Genomic DNA, 16,980 nt, shown 5'->3' on the forward strand with positions numbered 1-16,980 from the left:
GTGTAGGTCACACATGTGCAGCCAAATGACCTGTGTGTCTGTTCATATCGATGCATTTCCCTTAGTGTGAGCCTGAGTAATAAAGGGGTTCCTCACCCTCCAAGGTGCCTCATCTCTGTCAATGCAGGTATCTTGCCACTTTACATGCGGCATCTCTGGCATAGTTGTCAAAGATTGTGCATATGAGTCTATGTGTAGTTTGGCTACATGCATGCAGTTCTTCATGGGTTAGAATCTCGATTGTGCATGAAGTCCATGGTTGTGTATGTATTTGAGCATGTTGGTCCCCACAACGGGCCGTCAACACCTGCTGAGGGTGTGTCTCCTGTGCGCGGCTCGGCCTTCTGTTTCCTGATCCTGTGTCAGTCATCTTTGGTGATTGTGCATCCATTTTCTCTGGGTGTGCCATGGGTAGCCGGACACTCCTTCCTTTACATACGCCTGTTGCAGTTGTCCTTTCTGACATCCTTGTCTTTGTGTGCTACTTTTGGCATAGTTTCCAGGACATGCCACCTGCTGCTGCGGCCCCTGCAGCAAGGGCCCACAAAGTGGCGGGATTCGGCAACACGCACGCCTCAAAGATGCTCCTACCTGCCTCCCTCCACCCATTCATTTGGCTGTCATCATATTGTCTGTGCCACTGTTGCGGCCACGCGGTGCCAAAGGCAGGACCGTCAGCACATGCAAAGTGCACATTGCACGACCCTCATGTCCTTGCATGACCCACATCAAACTACAGTCTGATGTTGTAGCCACCCTCCAAGCAATGTCTATCCGAAACTCAACCGCCTGCTCTCAGGCATACCCTAAGCGCACACACGACACCTTTGCATGCTGAGTGTGCAACTCCAATGGCCTACACAGCGCTGCCCCGCCTTCCAGGCCCTGTCACACCAACCAGATCATGTCCCTCCTGCTCCACACCGGCTCCGTCCACCAGCAAGGCCATGGGAGTGGGACTCAAGCCTTCAGCATGTGGTATAGTGGCGTCATCTGGCACATGACCCAGGGATCATCTCTCAGCGTGTCAATCTTCAATGTGTCCAGGACCCCCTCTCCACCATCACATGGGCACACAACCTCATCATCATGTCGTATGCCATTGACACCCAGGTGCTCCTCACCTTAACCAAAGACGCAGCCATTGCCAGTTCCAACATTCAAGAAGGCATGAGGTCCGTGGATGAATGGCTGAACATCAGCCACCTGAGGCTGGACTTGTACAGGACTGAGGTAAGCATCTGAGGATTGTCCCCTTACAGCTGGCTCAACTCCATGTGTCCCACCCACAGGGGCCCTACACAAGCACCCAGTGGCCACGCACACAAGATGGTGTGCATCATGGATTTGTCACTCACATATGCCATGCAAATCACCAGCATCTGTACCTCATGCTGCAACACCCTCTGCATGATGCACATGATCCTCAGATATATCCACTCCAAGGAAAGACAGACCATCCCCCAGGTCCACGACACCAGCCGTGTCAACTACTGCCCCGCCCTCTACGGAGCAAGTACATCCAAACTCACGGGAAACGTGTCCACATCCAGGGTGCATCTGCACAACTCACCTTCAACATCCCGCACCCCATCAACATCACCGTCCACCTGAGATAGCTGCAAGGGATCACTGTGTGCTGCAGGATGACCGTCACACTCCTCACACACACTCAGGAGGCAGTCAACAACCCCAGACCCCAAAATCAACCTTGCACGTCTGTCATCCAAGACCCCGTTGGCCCAACTCTAAGCATCCGAACTTGGCTTGGCCACCATTCTTCATATCCACAACACTCCAGCATGAAGGAGATGGTTCCCACGCCTGGACAAACATACCTGGGACTCCCTTCCCGGGAACCTCCACATGAGCCATGACCTCTAGGCCTTCATCATCCTCTTCCTGATTGGTGTGTCCGCACAGTATTTCAAGCCCCCCCTCAGCAGTTTGAGGCCATCACGGGTGAGTATTGGGCTCCCAGGCTGTATCGGATGATACATTGTGACCCATGTGTGTCCTGTACCGGACTCAGATCCCAGGGTATGGATGGCTGGAGTTAGTTCAACACTCAGGCATAGTTTGACATTTACCCACACGTATGTTGTGGACTAATGCAAAATGACTGCAACATCTCATGATCAAAAAAATAGTTTTATTCTCGGTGGGGTGCGTGTTTTGGTAGAAAAAATAAGGTGCTCTACCGGGTGCATAGAATCCAAAGTTCACAGGGGGAGATGGGATCCTTGGCATTTGAAGTCATCAGAGTCCAGACCACAGTGTTGGTCATCATTGGTCAGACTGTGACCAGCAAGTCCATGTGGCAGAGAATGTCAGTGAATGATGTGCTGCTGTTGCGCATGAAGGCCAGGTGCCAGGCCAGATGACCTGAGAGATGTGGATGGTCCGCTGCCTCTCACGGTCTTTTCCGTGGACGACCCACCTTCCTCTGGGGACCCTCAGATGCAGGCCTTGACGATGTTTGGGATGCTCCGTCGGACGAATCCTCCTCCTCCTCCTCCCTCCCTGTGGCTGGTGCTGGTCTGCGCCTGGTGTCACAGGGAGGGTTGCCCATGTTGTCGGCGATCCGATGGAGTGAATGGCTTATGTCCCTTTGCACCGCCAGGAGCTCAGCCAGTCTTGCCTCAATCCGTCCTTGGTGTTGTTGTTGACTGGCGTGTTGCTCGGCCTGCTGATTCTTAATGTCTTTGAGGGTCGCCACTACCTGACTGATGGCCCTGGTGTCACGCCGGTATGCCTCCATGATGTTGCGTACGTGTGACATACCGGTCCCTTCAGCTGTCTGGTCAGGTTCTCGCCTCTGCCTGCCTCCACTCCCACCACCCCTGCCCACACGAGCCTGGTCTGCCATTGTGGGCACATCGGGTCTACGGGACCCCTGAGGGATGGCAGTGTCGGTGTTGGCTGCCTCCTCCTGGGTGCCCGGCGAACCTTGTCCCTCCAGGTCAGACTGGCTCAGTTGTTCAGTGTGGGCAGGGCTCCTGGGTGTCTCCTGGGATGTGGCAGGAATGGGGGTGGTGGTTGGCACAGATGTACCTGAAGCAGGTGCTGCAGGGGCTTGGACACCAGAGGGGCCAGGTGGGTTGGGGTCATCCGCGGAGTGTTGTGAGGTGTCGCTGCCGGTGGCATCAGGTTCCTCCCGAGCCTGGGACTGTGGTACTTCCCCCCCATTGTTGGGGGGAGATCCATGACGTTGCCCTGTGTGAGAGAGAGACAATGTTAATGCTGTTTAATGAGACATCCATGTTTCATACATATTCTAGTTGCCACAGTTCCTCCAGGTAGTTGTATGTGCCTAGCATTCACATCAATGTTCACTTATGGATGGGTATGTTGCAGGGGACTGATTGAAATGTTCTCCAGGGTGTTTGACATGTCGAATTTGGGCTTGGATGCTTCTTTGACTGTGGCTTGATCTTGTTGTGTCACATGTCCATTGTGAGAGTGGGTAACTCCATTGGCTGCCCCGGGGGTGTGTACTTGTGTAAGGGGTGAGTGATCATCCCTCAGCCCGACGCTGTTCAACATCCACATGGCCCTCCTCACACAAGTGGCCCGCCACCACAACCTCAAAAACATCTCCTACGCCGACGACACCCAGCTCATCCTCTCCCTCACCAAGGACCCTCACACCGCCAAAACAAACATCCACAAGGCCTGAGGGCCATCACCGACTGGATCCGGAGCGGCCATCTGAAACAGAACTCGGACAAGACGGAGGTCCTCATCCTGGGACCCACACCCTCAGTCTGGGACGACTCCTGGTGGCCGATCGCTCTTGGGACAGCACCGACACCCACCCACCACGCACGCAACCTAGGATTGATCCTCGCATCCTCCCTCTCCATGTCCAAGCAGGTCAACGCCGTCTCCTCCTCCTGCTAAGACACCCTATGCACGCTCCGCTGGATCTACTGGTGGATCCCGACTGAAACAAGTAGAACAGTGACACAGGCCCTCGTCAGCAGCTGACTGGACTACGGCAATGCACTCTACGCAGGACTCCCATCCAAACACCAACAGCGGCTACAACGTTTCCGAAACGCCTCCGCACGACTGATCGTCAACGCCCCCGCCACAGCCACATCACCCCCCTCCTGAGTGACCTGCACTGGCTCCACATCGACAAGAGGATCACCTTCAAGCTCCTCACCCATGCACACAAGGCACTCTACAACGCCGGACAAGCCTACCTGAACAGCAGACTCAGCTTCTACACCCCCACCCGCCAGCTCTGCTCCGGCAGCCTCGCCCTCGCAGCTATCCCCCGCATCCAACGTACGACCGCCTGCGGGAAATCCTTCTCCTACCTCGCCACCAAGACCTGGAACACCCTCCCAACCCACCTACGACTGACCCAAGACCTACTTGCCTTCAGAAGACTCCTCAAGACCTGGCTCTTCAAACAGTAGTGGACCCCCCCCCCCCCCATCAGCGCATTGAGACCTTTACAGGTAAGTAGCGCACCTTACAAGTACCCTGATCGATTGTTGATTGATTGACGGTGCCTGCTGGTGGGTGTAGTGTGATTTGGCAGTGGGTCTCCCAGGTGATGTCAGTGAGTGTGAGTTCCTGTCCTAGATATCTGAGCTTGTTGTGTTTGTGTTAGAGTTTGCAGTTGTCACAGGAGAGCCTTGTGCTGCCTACAGCAGGGCCAAGTGTCAGCTACCTTGTCAGTACTTTGCCAGTCCCTGTGCATTGCGCATGGTGCATGAGTATGTACCTGGGCCATATGGGCTGAGGGCAATGGTGTCTATTTCTGAGTTGTACAATATGTTTAGTGATCCCCACCCTCCCAGCATCCCGGACATCCAGTCTTGGGTTTGTGGTTTGTGTAGGCTGGGACATGGCATGGCCTTGCTTTGTGAATGGGGCATACACATGTTAGTGGCATGAGCGTTGTTTTTGAGTGTGGTTCTGTCCGGTGAGGGCTTGGGGGTAGGTGAGTGCATTTGTTGTAGTTGGGGTGTGGATGCCATTACCCCCATGTTACATAAGTTGTTTGTGTACTCACTAGGCTCAGCAACTCCTTTGACTCCGTGTACTCCCACCGGCGGATGCAGGGCCATCACCTTCTTCTCCCAGGGATGGTAATGTACCGGTCTGCGGGGCAGCCCACCTCCAGTGATGTTACTCTGGGCGTAGTCCTCGTTCATTTTGCGCTTGACTGCCCTCCGCAGATCGTACCACCTGGCTTGGCATTCCTTCCTGGTCCTTCTGATGGACGCAACAGCATTCACCCGATCGACGATCCTCTGCCACAGGCGTGATTTTTCGGCTATGCTGGTCTGTCTGACCAATGTTCCAAAGAGCTGTGGCTCGACTCTGATGACTTTGTTGAGAAGGATGTCCAGCTCCTCCCTTGTGAACTTTGGATTCTTGTCTGTGGGCATGGTGTGAGGTGTGGGTGTGGATGGTTGTGGGTGTGTGGGTGTGAATGTGTAGGTGTGTGTGTGAATGTGTAGAGGGGTATGTGTGAAGGAGGTTGTGGGAAGGTGTGTAAGTTAAGGTATATGGGTGCAGTTGTTTGTGTATGGTGTCTGTCAGCAGTGGGTCTGTTGCAAAGGTTCATGGTTTGTGCATGTGGGCTCTTTTTATTGGTCCGTTTGTGGGTGTGGCTGGGTTTGAACTTTTGGTGGGTGTGTTATAAGAGGTGGTTGTGAGTTTGGGCCTCTGTTTGCCTGTTTGGATGTGCCAGGTCAGTCTTTTAGATGTTTTTTGTACTGTAGACGTGTTTTGTGGTGTTGTGCGAGGCGAATTGACCTTCCTTGTGCTGTTTTACAGTGTCCTGGTTCTGTACGAGTTGTTTTAGCGTATGTAAGGTGCGTACATACGCAATGTTGTTGTACAGTGCTCACATTTGCAATGTTGTTGTACGGTTCGTACATATGTGATGCTGGGGTACGGTGGTGGGGTACCGTGCGTCCAAGTACGGGGCTGGGGTACGGTGTTGGGGTACGGTGCGTACAAGTAGGATGCTGGGGTATGGTGGTGGGGTACGGTGCGTCCAAGTACGGGTCTGGGGTATGGTGGTGGGGTACAGTGCGTACGAGTACAGTGCTGGGGTATGGTGTTGGGGTATGGGGCCGGGTTAGGGCGCTGGGGTACGGTGCATCCAAGTCTGGGCCTGGGGTACGGCGCTGGGGTACGGTGCGTAAAAGTACGGGGCTGGGGTACGGTGGTGGGGTACGGTGAGTAGAAGTAAGGGGCTGGGGTACAGCGCTGGGGTACGGGGCTGGGGTAGGGCGCTGGGGTACGGTGCATCCAAGTACGGGCCTGGGGTACGGTGATGGGGTACGTTGCGTACAAGTAGGGGCATGTTGTATGGCGCTGGGTACGGTGCATCCAAGTACGGGCCTGGGGTATGGTGGTGGGGTACGGTGCGTACAAGTACGGTGCTGGGGTACGGTGTTGGGGTACAGGGCTGGGGTAGGGCGCTGGGGTATGGTGCATCCAAGTCTGAGCCTGGGGTACGGTGCTGGGTTACGGTGCGTCAAAGTACGGGGCTGGGGTATGGTGGTGGGGTACGGTGCGTACAAGTAAGGGGCTGGGGTATGGTGCTGGGGTACGGGGCTGGGGTAGGGCGCTGGGGTACGGTGCGTCCAAGTATGGGGCTGGGGTATGGTGGTGGGGTATGGTGGGTACAAGTAAGGGGCTGGGGTATGGTGGTGGGGTACGGTGCGTACAAGTAAGGGGCTGGGGTACGGTGGTGGGGTATGGTGCGTACATGTACGGTGCTGGGGTACGGTGTTGGGGTACAGCGCTGGGGTAGGGCACAGGGGTATGGTGCGTCCAAGTCCGGGCCTGGGGTATGGCGCTGGGGTATGGTGCATCAAAGTACGGGGCTGGGGTACGGTGGTGGGGTACGGTGCGTACAAGTAAGGGGCTTGGGTACGGCGCTGGGGTACAGGGCTGGGGTAGGGCGCTGGGGTATGGTGCGTCCAAGTACGCGGCTGGGGTACTGTGGTGGGGTACGGTACGTACAAGTAAGGGGCTGGGGTACAGTGGATGGGTACGGTGTGTACAAGTAAGGGGCTGGGGTACGGTGGTGGGGTATGGTGCGTACATGTACGGGGCTGGGGTACGGTGGTGGGGTATGGTGCGTACACGTACGGGGCTGGGGTAGAGTGTGGACATGGGGGTACGGTGCTGACATATGGGGGGAAGGGGGGGCTGTACAACTCGTATCCCGGGCACAAGTTTACCCGGATACGAGTGGTACGGCGTTCGCTCCGTACAGGGCCTTTTCCATGCACTTGTGTTTTCGGACAGGTGGTATGGATCGTACTTGCGCGCTCGGACTTCAGTTTTACGATTTGTATGTAAAACTGTCCGGGGACGTCTCGTAGACTTTTCCCGAAGTGATTCGTATGTATTTTTCACGTACGAATCGTACTTCGCCATTTGTACGGGACTTGTACGATTCGTACATAAAAAAATACGGATACGAGTCGTGCGGTAATTTTTTTTAACGGATCGGAATTGGCATCATAATGTAAAAGTAAATTAAACATATATATGTATAAAATATAATATATATACTTACTGAATATTATTTATAAATAATTATTTTAATAACTTATACATTGTTAAAAACATATTAAAAATTATAAATACATATATATATATATATATATATATATATATATATATATATATATATACATACACCAATAAAATAATAAATAAATACAAAAATATACATATAACAAATAAAATATTACAATATTTTTAATCTTTTTAAAATACATTTTACACTACATTAACGAAAACAGTAGAGAAAATATTGGATAGTGGAGAGGATAAAATTACTATTCCTACTCCAGAGAGTGCAACAGTAGGGAAAGTGTTGGATCGCGTAGGGGTAAAAATTACTATTCCCACTCCAGTGAGTGCAACAGTAGGGAAAGTGTTGGATAGCGTAGAAGTAAAAATTACTATTCCCACTTAAGAGAGTGCAACAGTAGGGAAAGTGTTGGATAGCGTAGGGGTAAAAATTACTATTCCCACTCCAGTGAGTGCAACAGTAGGGAAAGTATTGGATAGTGGAGATGTGCAAATTACTATTCTCACTCCAGAAAGTGCAAGAGTAGGGAAAGAGTTAGATAGGATAGGTCAAATGTACTATTCCCACGCCAGAGAGTGCAACAGCAGGGAAACTGTTGGATAGCGTAGGGGTAAAAATTACTATTCCCACTGCAGTGAGTGCAACAGTAGGGAAAGTTTTAGATAGCGGAGGGGTAAAAATTACTATTCCCACCCCAGTAAGTGTAACAGTAGGGAAAATGTTGGATAGCCGAGATGTAGAAATTACTATTCCCACTCCAGAGAGTGCAAGAGTAGGGAAAGAGTTGGATAGCGGAGGGGTACAAATTACTATTCCAACTCCAGAGAGTGCAACAGTAGGGAAGGTGTTGGATAGCATAGGGGTAAAAATTACTATTCCCACTCCAGTGAGTGCAACACTAGAGAAACTGTTGGATAGCGTAGGGGTAAAAATTACTATTCCCACTCCAGTGAGTGCAACAGTAGGGAAAGTGTTAGATAGCAGAGGGTTAAAATTAACATTCTTATCAATTAAATAATTAATAAAATTAAATAATAAATTCATAATTAATTAATAATACATTAATTATGAATACTAATGAATACATATTAATAATTACTTTATTGTAATTAAATTACTTCCCACCCTATTTCCCTATAAACCCACAACCCACTTCTTAAAAAACACAATTAATATATTTATCAAGTAATTATGAATAACCAATTTTTTCATTCATTAATAATACATTAATTATAAATGACAATTAATAATTACTTTTTCATAATTTCATAATTAAATTACTTCCCACCCTAGTCCCCTATAAACTCACGACCCGCTCCTAAAGAAATAACATAATTAATATAATTAGCCAATAATTAATTAATATACATTAATAACCAATTAAAAATTAATAAATAATAAATTAATCAAAAATAATAATAACAAAATTAATAATTCCTTTTTTTATAATTGAATTACTTCCCACCCTATTCCCCTATAAACCCACAACCCGCTTCTAAAAAATAACACAATTAATATATGTATCTATTAATAATTAATATTAATTGATAACCAATTATGAATTAATTAATAATAAATTAATTAAAAATAACAATAAATACAAATTAATAATTACTTTATTATATTTAAATTACTTACAACCCTATTCCCTATAAACCCACAACCCGCTACAGAACTAAAATACGCAAAGATTAATTACCAAAAAATTACATTACATACTTTTAACACACATACTAAAATACAGAACACTAATATAAATATTGATATTAACAACAATATTTTTACAGACGATATTACTGTCTTCGATATTAAATAAAACAATATATCTTACCTTACTGTTGATATTCTGTACCACGATATTCTTGCAGTCGATATTCTTGTACCTCGATATTTCAAACTCGATATTATTGTTCTTCAGGGAAATAAAATCGATATTCTGTGTGTGCACCCATTACAGCAGTTCCTATACCTGATGGAATAGTATGGGACAAGGTTGATTTTGATATATTTGGCCCAATTGAACTTTTAAAAATACCACATTTATTTAAAATACCATTGAGCGATATCATTACCTCAACTACATTTTACACCGCTAAAAAGCAGTTCAAAGACATTTGTACAAAAATGTCCATATTTTTCAGGGTTTAACACGTCAAACCCTGTTTGCACCTACACCAGCACAGAAAAACATGTTGACAAACACCAAACAGATCTATTCTGCTTCCTTTATTGCCCAGTTGTCAGAACAAGGGTTTGACCTATGGAAAGACACAATAAGCGAATAATCAGTCTGGGGTACTAGAGACTGGCAGGTCCAGGGAACAGAGGAACTATTTAGAGCATGTATGATTCCACAGCAAATAATGTTCTTGAATTAAAAACTATCGCCCAATCACAAACATCCCCACCATGGCAAAACTCCTTGAGAAATGTGTACATGAACAACTGCGCAAACACATTGAGCAATTCTAACTTCTTGACCAATTCCAATCGGGCTTCCTTACTGGCCACAGCACTGAAACGGCCATCACGCATATAGTGGACAACACGCTCACTTTGCTTGACCAGAATGAATCTTGCCTACTAATACTACTCAAACTCTCATCTACATTTGACACTGTCAAACATGACAATCTACTTAGCCTTTTGGAATGCAGAATGGGGCTCTCAGGCACTGTACTAAAATGGTTTGCCTCTTTTCTTAACAACAGAACTCCGGGAGTCAAATCCAATCAGACTCTATCCAACCCCAGTCCCTGTACTCTGGGTGTGCCCCAAGGGTCCTCGCTCTCCCCCACATTCTTCAACCCTTTCATTGAACCACTTACTGTAATCCTCAAAGCTTCAAACATCCAATATCACATGTATGCGGATGACACCCAACTGTGCATGACAATCTCGTCCCCTAAGGACATCAAGTCACTCAACAGGACCCTGCACAAACCACTAAGGGGTCCATTAGGATGGTGGTCGGAAAACCATACCGACCGCCATGGTAGCGGAAATTAACCGTCCACTGGTACGGCAGCAAAACCGGCAGTCCGATGAGGATCACCAGCCGCCAAATTCCGACAGCGGTAGAACGATGCCATGAAATACCACCAGTAGTGGGCGGAGCCTGTGAAAATCTGTCCACGGCGGCAGAAACACACAAAACAGCCACCAGGCCAGTGGAGTAACTACATCTAAAATTACGATTCCATTGAGGTGACAGCAGGATGATCAGCTGTTCCCGGACTGCCGCGATCGCAAACAGTGATGAATGGGAGAGCCGGCGGAAGGGCTGCTGCATTGCCACAGCCACGGATGCTCCGTGACAAATATGGCGGTAGACGAAAAAAACACACAACAAGGCCACCAAGGGCACACATCAAACTAGCTCAGCCCCTAAAAACACCACCACACCCCAATGACACATCACCATGACAACTTAAAAAATACAAAGCCCAGGACATCCCACACAACACACCTGACAGCAATGCTCCATTTTGACACACCCACATAGTTGAGTATAAAACCAGCCCTTTCCCCGACCATAATCCTTTCCACTACTCCAGCCCTGAAGGAACTAAACCCAGCAGCACATTGGATAGACAAAACACCACACATCTCACCAGCACAACAACACACACACACACACACCACCTATACCACCCCTACCACCCTCACAACTGCACCTCAAACCATTTGCACATCACACACCATGGCACAAAAGAAAATGCCCAAATTCACTGAGAGTGATGTTGTCAGTCATGGCAGATGAGATAATCAGAGTAGAACCACATTTGTTTGGTAACCTGGTCCAACAGACACCATTAGCCATCAGAGCACAAATGTGGGAGAGGATAGTCAACAAGGTCAATGCAGTAGGGACCACCCCGCACACCAAGCAGGAAATCAGGAAGTGGTGGCATGACATGAAGAGGATGGTGAAACAGAAGAACTACAAGAACCGTCAGCTGGCTCAGATGACTGGCGGTGGCCCTCCCATTCCACCAAGAACATTCATTGCATGGGAGGAGAAGGTGCTTGCCATACTGCATCCAGAGAGTTTCACAAGAGTACCCGGGGGAGTGGAGGCTGGTAAGTACAGACACATGTCTACCATTATACTGCTATGTACTGTCTTGCACAACTACAAAGCTACACATCGTCGGCCCAATTCCATTCATGTGCACCACACTCTCCCCAACACATGTCTCACAGATCCAACATTCACTCCCTCAGATTCTCTCCAAAGGTAGCCAGCAATATTACCATGGGGCATGTGTACAGACACCCAGCACCACAACTCCTAACAGGCCACAATGTCCCACAGCTCAGCAAGATGGAACACTCCCCCCAGCCAGAAGCATGTGGCAGCCATTGTATCTCCCCAACCAAACTTACAAGTAGGTAGCCATCTTAACAGGGAGGGGTGTCTGTGGGTGGGAGGCCGGCACTACCACTCACACCAGGCCTCCCTGTCCCACCCCTGAGCAGGATGTAGCACTCCACTACACCCAGAAACATGTGGCAGCCATTGTATTGTTCACCTTCACCTAAAAAGTAGGTAGCCACCTTCACAGCGAGGGGAGTTTGGGGGTGGGAGGCCTGCACTACAACTCCCAACAGGCCCCCCCTGTCCCACCCTTGAGCAGGATGTAGCACTCCACCACACCCAGAAGCATGTGGCAGCCATTGTATCTCACCAACCAAACTTACAGGTAGGTAGCCTTCTCAACAGGGAGGGGTGTTTATGGAAGGAAGCCAGCACCACAACTCCCAACAGCCCCCATGTCCCACAGCTGAGCAAAATGGATTACTCCCCCCCACCCACAGCCATGTGGCAGACATTGAATCTCACTCATCAAACTTACAGGTAGGTAGACATCTTCACAGGCAGGGGTGTGCATGTGTGGTAGGCCAGCACTACAACTCCCAACAGGCCCCCTTGTCCCACCCCTGAGCAGGATGGAGAACTCCACCCCACCCAGAAGCATATGGCAGCAATTGCATTACAACAACCAAACTTACAGGTAGGTAGCCATCTTAACAGGGAGGGGTGTCTGTGGGTAGGAGGCCAGCACTACAACTCCCAACAGGCCCCCTTGCCCCACCCCTGAGCAGGATGGAGCACTCCACCCCACCCCACCCAGAAGCATGTGGCAGCCATTACATTGCCCTCATCAAACTTACAGGTAGGTAGTCACCTTAACAGGGAGGGGTGTGTGTCTGGGTGGGAGGCCAGCACTACAACTCCCAACAGGCCCCCTTGTCCCACCCCTGAGCAGGATGTAGCACTCCCCAGCCAGAAGCATGTGGCCGTCATTACATTGCCCTCACCAAACTTACAGGTAGGTAGCCATCTTCACAGGGAGGGGTGTTTGAGGGTGGGAGACCTGCACTACAACTCCCAACAGGCCCCCTTGTCCCACCCCTGAGCAGGATGGAGCACTCCACCCCAACCAGAAGCATGTGGCAGCCATTGCATTACAGCAACCACACTTACAGGTAGGTAGCCATCTTAACAGGGAGAGGTGTTTGGGTGTGGGAGGCCTGCACTACAACTCCCACCAGGCCTACCTGTCCCACCCCTGAGCAGGATGCAGCACTCTACCATACACCCAGAGAGATGTGTCAGAAATTCCACCCAAATGTGACAACAGAACAGATAAATAGACAGTACATGCACCCCACCATTCCTCTCAAAAAGCATGGAGCCATATGACAAAACCAGCCCTCACATCCCACCAAAATTGACACAGATCCTAGAGCCACTTACAGTGTGCAACCATCTAAGCATATGTAACTGTCACAGAAAAAAAGTGTGACTCACCAAATCACATGTAGAATATATTCAGGGCATAATCATGCAGAGCACTGAATGCTATCTGTAAGTTCCATGGGGGCAGAGCTTGAAGGACCATATGAAAACAAAGCAAGCATGGTCTGTAGAACAAATAAAGCAATGCACATGACATGACAAAGGTATGCATGCGATAACAATGGCTAGTTCATGCTCAGATGCAATGTCTGCCAGGCAGAGTAATCAACGAAGATGCTTCACATAAAGTTGTTGTGCCGCTAGTCGTTAGATGACAACATGTCTTCGTAATCACAAAATCTGCATGTGGCGCATGGTATCTATTGACATGTCACACCATGGACAAGTAATGTATGTACCTCCACATCATGTCATGATGCACAGTACTGTGCAGACATACAATGTGAGAACTAGTAAACTGTGTGATGCATAACCTGTAAATAAGATACATCTCACACCAAGCTTAAGGGGTGCACGTCAATGACCATTTCCCCTCTGTCCCACAGGTGACCAAGAACTGACAGCAGAGGATGACGACACCAACCTGCAGAGCCAGTCTCCACCCCCGGAACATGGACTCTCTGATGATGACTCCCTGGATTTTGAGGATGCACAGCAAAAAGCCGGCGCATCAGGCATGCCAGGGTGCAACAAGTCCCAGGACCCCACCGTCCCCCCCCTGCCACCACATCAGCAACAACAACGACACTGACCCCTGCTGTAACGACATGTGCGGCCTCCACCACCACCACCACCAGTGCTGCCTGCAACACTCTCCCTTCCCCAGAGGATGGCCACCCCACCCCACCAACTGAGGAGGGCAAGGAGAGTAGGCGGGTGCGTAGAGTGGTGACGACCTGTTGTCTGTGACAGTAGGGCAGGTGGGAGAGCAAGTGGAAGTCAAATACAACAGGACACTGGGACCGAAGCCCTGGCCAACATTGCCAGAGTTCTTGGGGCCCATGAATGAGCCCAGGGACAAACGGGCCAGGCTCGAGAAGATTCCTGTGAGCTCCGCCTGCTGCTGATGTCAATAGACACCTGCAAGGGCCAAATCGTGGACCTCTTGGGCCAGCTAGTGGTGGTTCTGAGAGACAGGCCTGCGGCCCAAACAACAGCTCCACCTCCCTCCAGTGGCCCGCAGGATGACAGTTCCCCAACCTCCCCTGCGGCCACAGAGAAGAGGGACTCCTCAGACCCCACTGGGCCCACAGCAGAGGCCCCCCCTGCCAAACAATTAAGGGGCCGTCCAAAGAAATCCCAGGGAGGATCCCATGGCAAAGCACCAGCCAAACACCAGTCAAGGAGCCAGCCATGATGGCACCACTCTTCACTATTGCATTGACTATGTTGACTGTCATTTCCCACACTGACAGGTTAATGGCATCCGTCTGTTGGACTGGGTCACCACATCAATGTGGTGACTGCTCAATTGTCTCATCTTCCATAACTGACAACTCATTGATTCACTGTTCACCCTTTTGTAAATATTCACTTTCCTGTCACATATACCCATTGTAAATAAACACTCCTTACACACCTATGTTTTCATGTCTGCTCCATGTTTATCACAGGATGTAGAATGTTGGCCATGATTACAATGTACCAGGAGCACGGATTGTTTGTAGGCAAGGAGAGGCTGAAGGGACCAAGGAAAACACAACAGAACAATATTCACTTGTCAGGCGGTGGCATCACAGCCATTACACAACACTTGTCATCAAGGTACTCCTATCTGCACACATTACAATGAGCAACAGTACCGACATAGACATCCTGTAGCTGTGCATAACTACCCTGTCCCAGAACCATTAGCAGCCAGCACAGAGCCAACAACAGGCAGCAGTCACAAAGCTATCCTAGGCCTTTTCACCAACAACAACATCAGCACACAATGGCCCTGTTGTACGTTTTCACTCACCTTCAAGGGAAGTAGCGATTGATGAGCTGTTGACACAGGTCGACACCTTCCTCCTCTCCACTATCCTCGTCACTGGACATGTGTGGGTTTGAGATGGGGCCCTCGGCTGCTCATCAGCGTCCAGGACCAGGGGGATCTCCTTGCGCAAGGCCAGGTTGTGGAGAATGCAGCATGCAAATACAATCTGACACACCTTTTTGGGCGAGTACATCAGTGCACCTACAGTCTTGTCAAGGCAGCAAAATCGTGACTTCAGGAGTCCAAAAGTACGCTCCCTCACATGACGTGTCTGCCCATGGGGATCATTGTAGCGGACTTCAGCTGGGGTCCTGGGATTCCGCAGTGGGCTCAGCAACCAAGGCCGGTTGGGATATGCAGAGTCACCTAGGTGTGAGATACACATACAGATTCTGGGATAGAACTGTGGCAGAGGACAGCATGTCACACATACAGCACGCTACTTGACTCTGCGTAGTCACCCACAATCCATGCATGCTCCGGAAGCAGATTTGTCATCAGCTGTGGCACAATGCTGTTACACAGGATGTACAAGTCATGGGCAGAGCTGGGAAATTTGGCTCAGACGTGTGAGATGATCATGATCGCCTGGCACATCACTTGCACATTGATGAATGGAAATGTTTCCTGTTCCTGTAGATGAGCTCAAGTGCCTGTGGTGGAACCAGGCCAACATGTGTGCAGTCAATGGCACCAACAACATTAGGGATGAGTCCAAGGGCATAAAAGTCACCCTTCACAGCTGCCAATTCATGCCTCCTGGGGAAATGGATTTATCTGTCCTTGTAGGTCATCATAGCGGACAGGACAGCACGTAGCACAATGCTGAACATAGGTTGCGACATCCCACCTACAGTGGACACCATGTACTGGATTGAACCAGTAGAAAAGAAATGCAGGGCCGCCATCACTTTACACGTTGGTGTCAAAGCAGTCGGATACGTTCTGCGAGGCCGTAGGTGGGGCTCCAACAGAGCACATAGGTCATGTAGGGTGTGTCAATCCAGACGGAATTTCCGTATGACGTCCTCATCCTCCAGGTCCACCAGCACTGTGAAGGGACGATGCACATTTGTTCGCCTCCTAGGTGAGATAAAAGGGGAAACATGTCATTGCAATCCACCATGTGATGTGTCCAACATCTTACATTTTGACTGACATAACGCCAACAATGACTGGCATCTCAGTTCAGCTTACATCACAACTTACATGTAGAGACACTTTGAGATACACTAGTCGTACACTTGTCCACTGTTTTCACAGTGAGTACCTCCAAATAAAATCTGTTTATGTGAATGCCCAAAGGTATATGTCCACATCTTGCGTAACCAGCACTGACAGTAGTTCATACAGCATATGTGTGAAACAGCAACACTATTGGCTCCTACCTAGCTGCTGTACCTGCCACACCTTCTTGCGTAAGTCGAACAGGGTGCACATCAACAACACAATGAGCACAGTCTGTGCATTAAGATAAAGTATGTACATGAGCCAAGCAATCTACACAGTGATATATGAACATTGTTTAGTCAGACATTCATCACTGTGAGTTGCTTAGCCATATCACACATTGACATGTGTACCTATTGGAGAGTCCATCACAACACAGATCTGTGTACATGCCTAGCAATACCACAAGTGACATGTGAG

The sequence above is a fragment of the Triturus cristatus genome, chromosome 3_1 (genome assembly GCF_964204655.1).
Source record: "Triturus cristatus chromosome 3_1, aTriCri1.1, whole genome shotgun sequence".
In the NCBI taxonomy this organism is placed as follows: domain Eukaryota; kingdom Metazoa; phylum Chordata; class Amphibia; order Caudata; family Salamandridae; genus Triturus; species Triturus cristatus.